General features: G+C 42.7%; 1 non-coding gene and 1 pseudogene across 1 annotated transcript; both read left to right on the top strand.

The window, feature by feature from the left end:
• Positions 1 to 1,585: 1,585 nt before the first annotated feature.
• LOC141583393 (U6 spliceosomal RNA) lies at positions 1,586 to 1,693 on the top strand. Its single transcript, XR_012516044.1, has one exon. It is a non-coding gene; the product is annotated as a U6 spliceosomal RNA (small nuclear RNA).
• Positions 1,694 to 6,186: 4,493 nt separating this feature from the next.
• LOC141583387 (telomeric repeat-binding factor 1 pseudogene) lies at positions 6,187 to 8,207 on the top strand (annotated as a pseudogene).
• Positions 8,208 to 10,481: the final 2,274 nt, after the last annotated feature.

Here is a 10,481-nt window from a genome sequence, read left to right as displayed (position 1 = left end):
TGACTAGCCTATGACCACAGACAGAGATGATGAGCCCCAGGGGCGTGATGGTGACTGTGTAATGCCATTCAGCCAGAACCTGAAGAACAAATTTGTGTTAGAAATCAAGAGTGGCTCCTCTGGGGTGGGGGAGGGTGGTTTATGGCTGAGTAGGACCCAAAAGTGTTTCCCTGGGGCTGTGATTGCTGTGGTTGGATGTGGGTGTTGTTTGCCGGAGGGTTCACTTTGTGAAAATCCGCTGCCCACTTGAGGATTGTTCTCTTTTCTCCATGCATGTTGTCCTTCACTCAAATATACATTTCTGATGTTTTGAAGCAATTCTATCTACAATAAGAAGAATTGCTCCTACTGCACATCCTTGCAAATGCTGCATTGAAAAATCGGTGCAATTTTTCCAGGAAATAAGTACATATAAAGAGGATAATTGACGACAAGAGCAGTCGGCTTGGGAGCTGACGCCACAGAAGCTTTGGGAATGGATGTCGAGCTAGGAACCAGGAATCAAAATACAGAGAAGCCTATGGGAGGTGAAGGATGTGAAGTGATGCCCCAGGAGTGCATGAATAAATGAGTCATGGGCAGTGGCTCTGGGCTTGGCTGGCAAGTCACGAACTTGGGGAAAACAGAGTTAAAAAATTGGTATTTAGAGGAGAGAGGTACTCATAGACCTCTTACTACACAGAGAATGTGTGAAGATAGTGGTTGTGTGTGGATGCTTACTAGAGGGTCTTTTGGGGATGGGGCTCTCTGTGATCAGGTCGGTGAGATGGCTTGACGGGTGATGCCGCTCAGCCACACAGGGCTTGCTCATGGAGTCCCTGCACAAAGTGGCCGTGGTGGCTGGGATGGACACTGCATGGGCACAGCAATCGCATCACCACCTTGGTGACAAGGCTGACCTGGCAGCTGCCACCGTTGAGGGCCCAGCCTGCCAAAAGCAGCTGTTACTTTGGATGGAGACAAAACAGGAAATGGTAATTCTGAATAAAATGGCATTATGACAGATAAATATGCCAGTAATGATATAGTAGAGGTTTAAATAATTTTGAAATGATGAACAAGATTATACCAACGGGAAGAACTTACTATCAGTAAAGAAGTTAAAATGGTTTTAAAACTTTTTTTCCCTTCAGGCATATCCAGGCTGTTTTGAAAATAAGTTTGACCAAATCTTCAATGAAGTTTACTGAACTTATACATAATATCCAAGAGAATAAGGAAACATAGAGATAGCTAGAAAACTCATTATTGTTTAGGCACCAATAACACTGATTCTAAAGCCAGCTAGAGAATAGATAAGAGAAAAGTATAATAGGATAGGCACTTCTAAGCAATTAGACATAAAGATACTGAGAAAAACAGCAGTAGACGGTGTCCACCAATGAGCTACAAACAATTTAAAAATCCTGCCCAGGTTATGTATTCCAGGAATACAAGAATACTTTAACTTATCTGCAATGCATTTTACCACTTCATTAAAGAATAAAAGACAGAGACGGTCCCATTTCACCAGATGTAGATGAAATCCAACACTCTCTCTCACCTACATTTCTTCAGTTATCTCCACTTTTAAGAGCTTGTGATCATTTTTCACGTTGGCAGCATGCAGAATAAAACTGGAATGATACACAGAAGATCAGCATGGTCCCTACACAAGGGTGACATGAAAGTTCGTGAAGCAGTCCATATTTTTAAACTCTCAACAAACTAGGTATTGAAGGAACATACCTCAAAATAATAGTAGCCACCTATGACAAACCCACAACGGATATCATACTGAATGGGCGAAAGCTGGAAGCATTTCCCTTTAACATCAGCATAAGACAAGGATGGCCTCTCTCACTGCTCCTCTTCAACATGGTGTTGGAAGTTCTGGCAGGAGCAATCAGGTCAGAGAAAGGAAGGATATTCAGATAAAAAGAGAGGAAGTCAAATTGTCTTTGCAAATGACATGATTTTGTATCTAGAAATCCTGATTGTCTCAGCAGAAAGGCTTCTTAAGCTGATAAGCAACTTCAGTAAAGTCTCAGGATACAAAAACCAATGTGCAAAAGTCACAAGCATTTATATACAACAACAATACAAAAGTGGTGAGTCAAATAATAAATAAACTCCTATTCACAATTGCTACAAACAGAATAAGAGGGCCGGGTGTGGTGGCTCATGCCGGTAATTCCAGCACTTTGGGATGCTGAAGCCGGCAGATCACCTGAGATCTCATTTGAGACCAGCTTGGCTAACTTGGTGAAATCCAGTTTCTCCAAAAAATGCACAAATTAGCTGGGCATGGTGGCATGCACCTGTAATCCTGGGTACTCAGGAGGCTGAGGCAGGTTAATCGATTGAACCTGGGAGGTTGCAGTGAGCTGAGATGGTGCCATTGCACTCCAGCTTGCACAACAAGAGCAAAACGCCATGTCAAAACAAACAAACAGACAGACAGAATAAGATGCCTGGGAATACAGCTAACAAGGGAATTGAAGGACCTCTTCAAGGAGAATGACAAATCGCTGCTCGAGGAAATGGGAGAGGATACGAACAGATGGAAAAACACTCCATGCTCATGGATAGGAAGAATCAATATCGTGAAAATGGCCACACTGCCCAAAGTAATTTATAGATTCAATGCTGTTTTCATGAAACTGACATCTCTCACAGGATTAGAAGAAACTACTTTAAAATTCATATGGAACTAAAAAGAGAGCTTGTATAGCCAAGATGATCCTAAGCAAAGAGAACAAAGCTGGAGGCATCATGCTACTTGACTTCACATTGTACTACAAGGCCAGTAACCAAAACAGCAGGGTGCTGGCACAAAAACAGCCACATGGACAAATGGAGCAGAACAGAGAACTCAGAAATAAGACCACACATCTACAACTATGTGATCTTTGACCAACTTACCAAAACAAGCAACCGGGAAAAGGTTTCTTATTTAATAAATGGTGCTGGGAGAACTGGCTAGCCATATGCAAAAAATTGAAACTGGACCCCTTCCTTACACCTTAGACAAAAATTAACTACGATGGATTAAAGACATAATTGTAAAACACAAAACTATTAAAACTCTAGAAGAAAATCTAGGCAATAGCATTCAGGACGTAGGAAAAGTCAACAATTTCATGAAGGAAATGTCAAAAGCAATTGCAACAAAAGCCAAAATTAGCAAATGAGATCTAATTAAATAAAAGTGCTCCTGCACAGCAAAAGAAACTATTATCGGAGTGAACAGACAAGCTACAAAGTGAGAGAAAGGTTTTGCAATCTATCCATCTGACAATGTCTAATGTCCAGAATTTTCACGGAACACACAAGGACATGGTCCCTACACAAGGGTGACATGCAAGTTCGTGAAGCAGTCCATAGTTTTAAACTTCAAATTTTCAAGGAGGACACAAGGTTCTGTGTCCTCCAGGAAACCCAGGCTTCTGCTGGAGCTGCGAGGTGCAGGGACATCCTGAGAGAGAATGTGGAGGTTTTGCTGATCATGGACTGAGAATTCCAGGGGGTGCAGTGGGAAGATTTGTGGAGTTGGGGAGGGAGGATGATGTGGACAGAAGAGGAGTGTGCAGAGCCTCGTGGATTCAAGTGCAGAGTATGTGGGGGACCCAGCGTGACTGACACAAACAGGGAGAGGGCATGATAAGCTCAGTCGTGGTGGGCTTGAGGAAGACGATGGTGCTGAGGCTGTGGGAGACAGGGGAGGAGGAGAAGGGGTGGCTCTCACCTGGGCTCTGTCCATGGAAGTGAGGATGGTGGAGTGGTTGGGTCTCCGTGCTGTGTGGACCTTTCTTGACCACCTGATGACAGTTTGCAGTTCCTGACACAGCGGGCTTCTTAGAGGATTGATTCTTGACCCCAAGGAAAGGAAGTGAGCTCATTCTAGGTCTCAGGTCTACCCTGATGCCTTCTTCAGGGGGTGCCACGTCTGGGTCCCCCGTGGATCCCAGCACAGGAACCCTCTTCTGCCCTGCTGAGGGGACCAAGGCCCAGGGGAGCTGTGCTCAGATTTCATAATGCCAATATATAGCTCCGCACCTTGGAATATTATGTGGACGTGGAGGTGTTTTTCCCAAATAAAAGAAAACTAAGTAAATGGGACCCTAAAAAAAAATACAACTGAGCAATGGAGAGTAGAAGAAAATTTTCCTACTTTTCAGTTTCCCTGAATGTTGGTCTCAAGGGGCTGGAGAGAGAAGTTGCAGGGAGAACAGAAACTCGGAGAGGGCTGGAGCTCCCAAGCGCTGCTCACCTCCACTAGAAAGACGCGCGGGAAATGGTTAAGGCAATTTCACATCACTTTGAAATTCTGTAATATTAGGGAATTGTAGTAACTCTCTTCAGTGTAATAATAATACTGTTGTCGGAAACATGTTATTTTTTAAGAGATGACCACCAAAGTATTTAGAAATGAAGGTCATGCTGTTGGCAAGTGATTGCCTAATGTTTCAGCAAAAATCGTGGACATATAATTTATTACATACACAAAGGAAATAATTAGATCTATGGTGACAATTGTATTCTTTCCAACTTTTGGACTCTGAAATTTTTAAAATAACTTGGAGAAAAAAATTAAAGCTAATACTACATAATCACATGAGAAATGTTCACAACATCATGTTGAATGAAAATTAAACTTCAAGACTGGCTGAGGTGACTCATATCCAATCCCAGAGCTTTTAGAGGCTGAGCTGGGAGGACCACTTTAGGCCAGGTATTTGAAAGCAGCCTGGGCAACATGGCGAGACCCCATCTCTACAATACACTAAAAAGTTAATGAGCCTGGTGGCAGGTGCCTGTGGTTCTGGCTACTTGGGAAGCTGAGTGGGGGGATTGCTTCAGCATGGGAGTTCAAGGTTACAGAGAACTGTGATCATACCACTGCAATTTAGCCTCAGTGACACAGCAAGACCATGTTTCAAAAAAAAAAAAAAAAAAGTGAGAGAGAGAAGAAAAAAAAATAGATCAGGCCTTTCAAAGCATTCAAGAGCATGTGCATGAGAATGTCAGTTGTGTGTGGATGTGTCATTGTGTCGAGAGTGTCTGAGTAAGCATGTGTGTCAATATGTGTGACAACATCTTTTTGTCTGTGTGCAATGGTGTATGAGTCTATGTGTGCATTCATTCATTCATTTATTCACTCAACAAGTATATTTAAAGTAACAGTCACTGTTCGAGGCAGCTGTGAACAATCAAAATCACTGTCCTTGTCCTCATAAAGCATGTATGCTAGAGGACAGAAAGAGTATAAGCAATTAAAATAAACACATTCATAGCTGGGCACAAATGTATGTAATCCCAGCACTTTGGGAGGCTGAAGCAGGAGGACCACTTGAGGCCAGAAGTTTGAGAACAGTTTGGGAAACATATCAAGACTCCGTTTGTACCAAAAGTAAATACAAAACTAGCCGAGTGTGATGGCACACACCTGTAGTCCCAGCTACTTGGGAGGCTGAGGTGGGAGGATCACTTGAGCCCAGGAGTTTGAGGCTATGGTGAGCCAAGATTGCACCACCGCATTCCGGCCTGGGTAACAGCACAACCCTGTCTCTCAAAACAAATAAGTAAAGAATTCTTAAATGTTAGTAAAAGGGTTGCGAACAAAAACAAAGCAGGGTGGGGTGAGGGGGATGGGAGATGCCAAGTGGGCAGTGCAGAGACAGGCTCCGGTGGGCATGAGGAGAACGTGGGGCGGGGGGCGGGGAAGGGAGCCCTGGAGATGAGTTTCAGGCAGGGGAGTGGCTGTGCAGAGGCTCTGAGGTATGGACACCTGGGGTGCTGGATAAACCGTGATGCCTGGGCGGGCCTCGGTCTGGCCCCACCGCACAGCCACACCTGGGTAAACTGGGCGGTCACCGGAGAGGGCCTTGCCCACGAGAGGGACTTTTCACCATGTTCTCCGCCCTCCCCATACCCCAGTTCCTCTGCCAGAAATGAGCGCGTGATCTCGCCTCGGGCGCCCTTCCCGGGAAGAAGTTGCGCACGTGTCACTGCTGTCACAGGAAGCAGGGGCGCTGAAAAGGAAGAAGGAGCAGAAGAAAACGTTTCTTCTTTCCGGGTTTCTGGAGGGTGGGCCCGGAGGGCTGGAGAGGGGATGAGGAGACAGAAACTCAGGGGCGGCTCCAGAGCTTCCCGCTCCTCCCGCGGGTGGGGTCCCCGGCTGCCAGAGGCCGCTTCACCCCGCCGATGCCCAGCCCGGCTCCGTGTCTCTGCCTGACCCACCCCCGCTCCTCCCTCCGCTGCTCCGCAGAATCCGAGCGCGGCCCGCGGCCGTGCGGATGGGGGAGCTGCCGGGCAGAAACGGGGCGACACGGAGAGGAGCCGCTTGGTGCCAGGCGCGGCTGGGGGCGCCCAGGGGAAGGACCCGGCTTTGTGGCCGAGGCCAAGGCCGTGGCTGCCGGCTGGATGCTCTGTTTTCTCAGCCGCTCCGAGGACTCTCGCCCACGGCAGCACCGAGGCTGTTCTTCACGGACCACCCAGTCCAACCGCTTATCCATTGAGAACTGCACACATAGGTCAGTTTTTGATACGAATTGCAGCAGGAAAAAACCTGGATGCACAGTTTGAAAATGATGAACGAATGACACCCTTGGGACAGCCCTGATGATCTGGGGTTCAGTGGAAAAGGAACAGGACAAACTTCACGAAGAAATAGAGAATTTAATCGAAATTCAGGCTATCGCTGTTTGTATGGAAAATGGCAACTTTAAAGAAGCAGAAGTCTTTGAAAGAATATTTGGTGGGCTGGGCGCGGTGGCTCACGCCTGTAATCCTAGCACTTTGGGAGGCCGACGCGGGTGGATCATGAGGTCAAGAGATCGAGACCATCCTGGTCAACATGGTGAAACCCCGTCTCTACTAAAAATACAAAAAAGAAAAAAATTAGCTGGGCATGGTGGCACGTGCCTGTAATCCCAGCTACTCAGGAGGCTGAGGCAGGAGAATTGCCTGAACCCAGGAGGCGGAGGTTGCGGTGAGCCGAGATCGTGCCATTGCACTCCAGCCTGGGTAACAAGAGCGAAACTCAGTCTCAAAAAAAAAAAAAAAAAAAAAAAAAAAAAAAAAAAAAAAATTTGGTGATCCAAATTCTTATATGCCTTTAAAAAGGAAATTGCTTATGATAATCTCTCAGAAAGATACATTTCATTCCATGGAGTAAATGAAGAGTTATGTGAATTATGTGCTAAGTGAAAAATCATCCACCTTTCTAATGAAGGCAGCCGCAAAAGCATAGAAAGTAAAAGAGCAAGAACAATAACTTCTCAAGAGAAACCCAATGGTAATGATGCTGAAATGGAAACCGAAGCTAATTTGGATACAAGAAAAAGGTCTCACAAGAATCTTTGCTTATCTAAGTTGAAACATGGAACCCAACAACAAGACCTTAATAAGAAAGAAAGAAGAGTAGGAACTCTTCAAAGTGCAAGAAAGAAAAAAGAAAGCAGAAGAGCCAGTGAAAGTACGATACCTGTTTCAAAGGGTCAGCTGGTGACTCCTGAAAAGCACTGAGCTAGAAAAAGACAGATGTGGCTTTGGGAAGAAGACAAGAATTTGAGCTCTGGAGTGAGGAAATTTCGAGAGGGTAACATCTGAAGTACTGTTGCAGTATAAATTCAACAACCTGACAAATGTCATGTTAAAAGGCACAATGAAGAAACTAAAATGGATTTGCTCAAACAGTGAAGACTGATTGTGTTTGTAAAAGCTTGGTGAAAGGACAATTAAGTATTTTGGTTGCTACGTTTTGTTTGAAACTTGCATCATTGATGTATTTTAAAACTTTACATTGTTACAGTATTTTTCTGTGACCATCAATTAATATGAGGGTTTGTACTATAAGAGTTAAAGTACATGCTATCGTATTCTTTAAGAACTTTATTTTGATAAACTGTAAATTTGTCGAAGCCTGCTACATTAGCATTCCCACGCACAAATCCTGTTCCAATGAAAAAATTAAAAGCTGATATAAAAAAATTTAATTAACCTATTTTGTATCTGTAGGCTGACCTCAACCCTGTAACGTAACCCATTAAAATGAATTTGCTAGATGATTGAATAACAATAGTCCTTTGGTATGAGATAATGACTTGGTTTATGGCCTTAATATGCTACTTAATTACTTAAGACATGTATTAATAGAATGATAAATGTACAAAGTAACCTATAAGCATGACATTCTTTTGCTTTCAATGGTTTCATGTAAAGAAAAAAAAACTTGAACACAGTAACACCCAAGGACACAAGTGAACAATAGACACTGGGAAGGGAGGGTGGGAGTGAGAGCTGAAAACTGCCTACCGGGTGCTCTGCTCACTACCTGGGCAATGGATCATCTGTGCCCCACACCTCAGCAGTGCAGTGTACCCAGCTAACAAGCCTGCCATGTGCTCCCTGAATCTAAAATAAAAATAAATTTTATTATTACCCATGAAACAAAATCTGTACTATTAGCAAGAGTCATTTTGCATCTCACTTGGAAACAATTTGACTTTTGTTCCAGTGTTTAAACTTTGACAAAAATGGTTTTGAATAGATCTGTATAGCCTGATGCCATAAACATAATATAACCTGATGCCATAAATATAAGATTCTCTGATACATTCATTTAACATATCAATATCGGGCCAAAAATAATATTCTGTAAAGTTTAAATAGCTATTGACTATGAGCACCTTGACGTCTATGATAGGTAATAAACAAGGCCATACATACCTTACTAAGCAGTTTTGGTTTTTCACTAACATTGCATTTTTTAAAGATTTAAACTCACAGAATTATTGAGCATATTGACTTGTGTGCTTTATTTAGCAAGTGAGTAAAAATATTGGAATAATAAAGCATTTGCATAAAAATCAAATGGTAGTGTGTTGTAATCTGTATTTTACTTCCTATTAAGGTTTTATACGTGATTTCCCATGGTTCCTGAATTTGTTATCTTATTATATACTATATATAATCAGAAACATGGATAATTTTTTAAAAGAAGAATCTGACAGCTGCGCGGCGACGCCCCCCTGTGGCCACAGGGCTAAGAACGGTGGCCCTTAGCTCCATCCTCACCTGCTCAGCCGAGACCTCCCCTGGGTCTCCCTGGGCTCCCGGCAGCAGGAAAGGCGTCTGAACACAAGAGGGCGCCCCTACCCCATGTCACGGCTGGGATCGGCCGCGTCTGTGTGGGTCTATTCATGGGCTTTTTATTCTATTCCATTGATTTAAGCCTATTTTATAACAATGTCGCACTGCTTTTTATTACTAGAGGTTTATAGTAAATCTTGAAATTACTCAATATGCATCCTCCAAATTCCTTCTTTTTAGTTATTTCAGCTATTCAAACTTATTTATATTTTCATAGAAATGGTAGCTTCAGCTTGCCAATTTCTTTTAACATTTCCTTTAAAGCTCACTGGTGTCTTAATTGAAAATGCACTTAATTTAGTAGCTCAGTCTTGGAGAAGTAATAACACTGGATATTCCACTTCTTGAATACGCAATTTCTCTGTTAATTTTGATCTTCTTTACTTTCTGTCGGTAGTGCTTGTAGACTTTAGTGTAGAAATTATACACACTATTAAAAAATTGATGCCTGAACATGGTATTACTTTGCTAATTTTTATTTTGAGACAGAGCTTTGCTCTGGTTGCCCAGGTAGAATGCAATGACGTGATGTTGGCTCACTGCAACCTCTGCCTCCTGGGTTCAAAAGATCTCCTGCCTCAACCTCCTGAGTACATGGGATTGCAGGCTTCCACCACCATGCCCGACTAATTTTGTATTTTTAGTAGAGAGAGGATTTTGCCATGTTGGCCAGGCTGGTCTGGAACTCCTGACCTCAAGTGACCCACCCACCTTGGCCTCCCAAAATGCTGGGATTACAGGAGTGAGCCTCTGCACCCGGCCTGTTTTTTATTGTATTAATTGAGTTGTGTTATTTAATTTGCAGTTTATTTGAATCAAACAATTCCCCATAAACCAATCTGGAGTGACATATTTTTTTAAAATTTGTATTTGAATTTATTAACTTCTTGCACTGAATTTTTGGTCTTTGTTCGAGAGAAATCATTGTTCTTGGTTCTTTTTTCTTCTAATTTTGTTGTCTGCATTTTCTTTTTTTAATCTGAGTAATGTTGGCCTCATAAATCCAGTTGAAAAGAGTTGCCTCCTTTAATTTCTAAAAAGGTGTGTGTAAAATTGATGGTATTTTCAACTGTGTGTTTCATATAATTCATCAGCAAAGCCTTCTGGACCTTCTGTATTCTCTATGGGAAGGATTTCAATTACAAATTCAATTTCTACAATTTATATATGGCTGGTCACATTTTCTATTTCTTCTTAGATCAGTTTTCATGAATTTTCTCTCTCAAGGAAATTGTTCATTTGGATGTCAAGCTTATTGGCATAAAATTATTAATATTCCTTTTCTTGACCTGAAGGTCACAGTGGTCTGATGTTCTTTTATTCCTGTTATTGTTAATTTGTATCTT

This window comes from Saimiri boliviensis (assembly GCF_048565385.1).
Source record: "Saimiri boliviensis isolate mSaiBol1 chromosome 19 unlocalized genomic scaffold, mSaiBol1.pri SUPER_19_unloc_5, whole genome shotgun sequence".
NCBI classification, from domain to species: domain Eukaryota; kingdom Metazoa; phylum Chordata; class Mammalia; order Primates; family Cebidae; genus Saimiri; species Saimiri boliviensis.
Note: the sequence above shows the minus strand (reverse complement) of the source record. Positions and strands in the feature narration are given on the sequence as shown.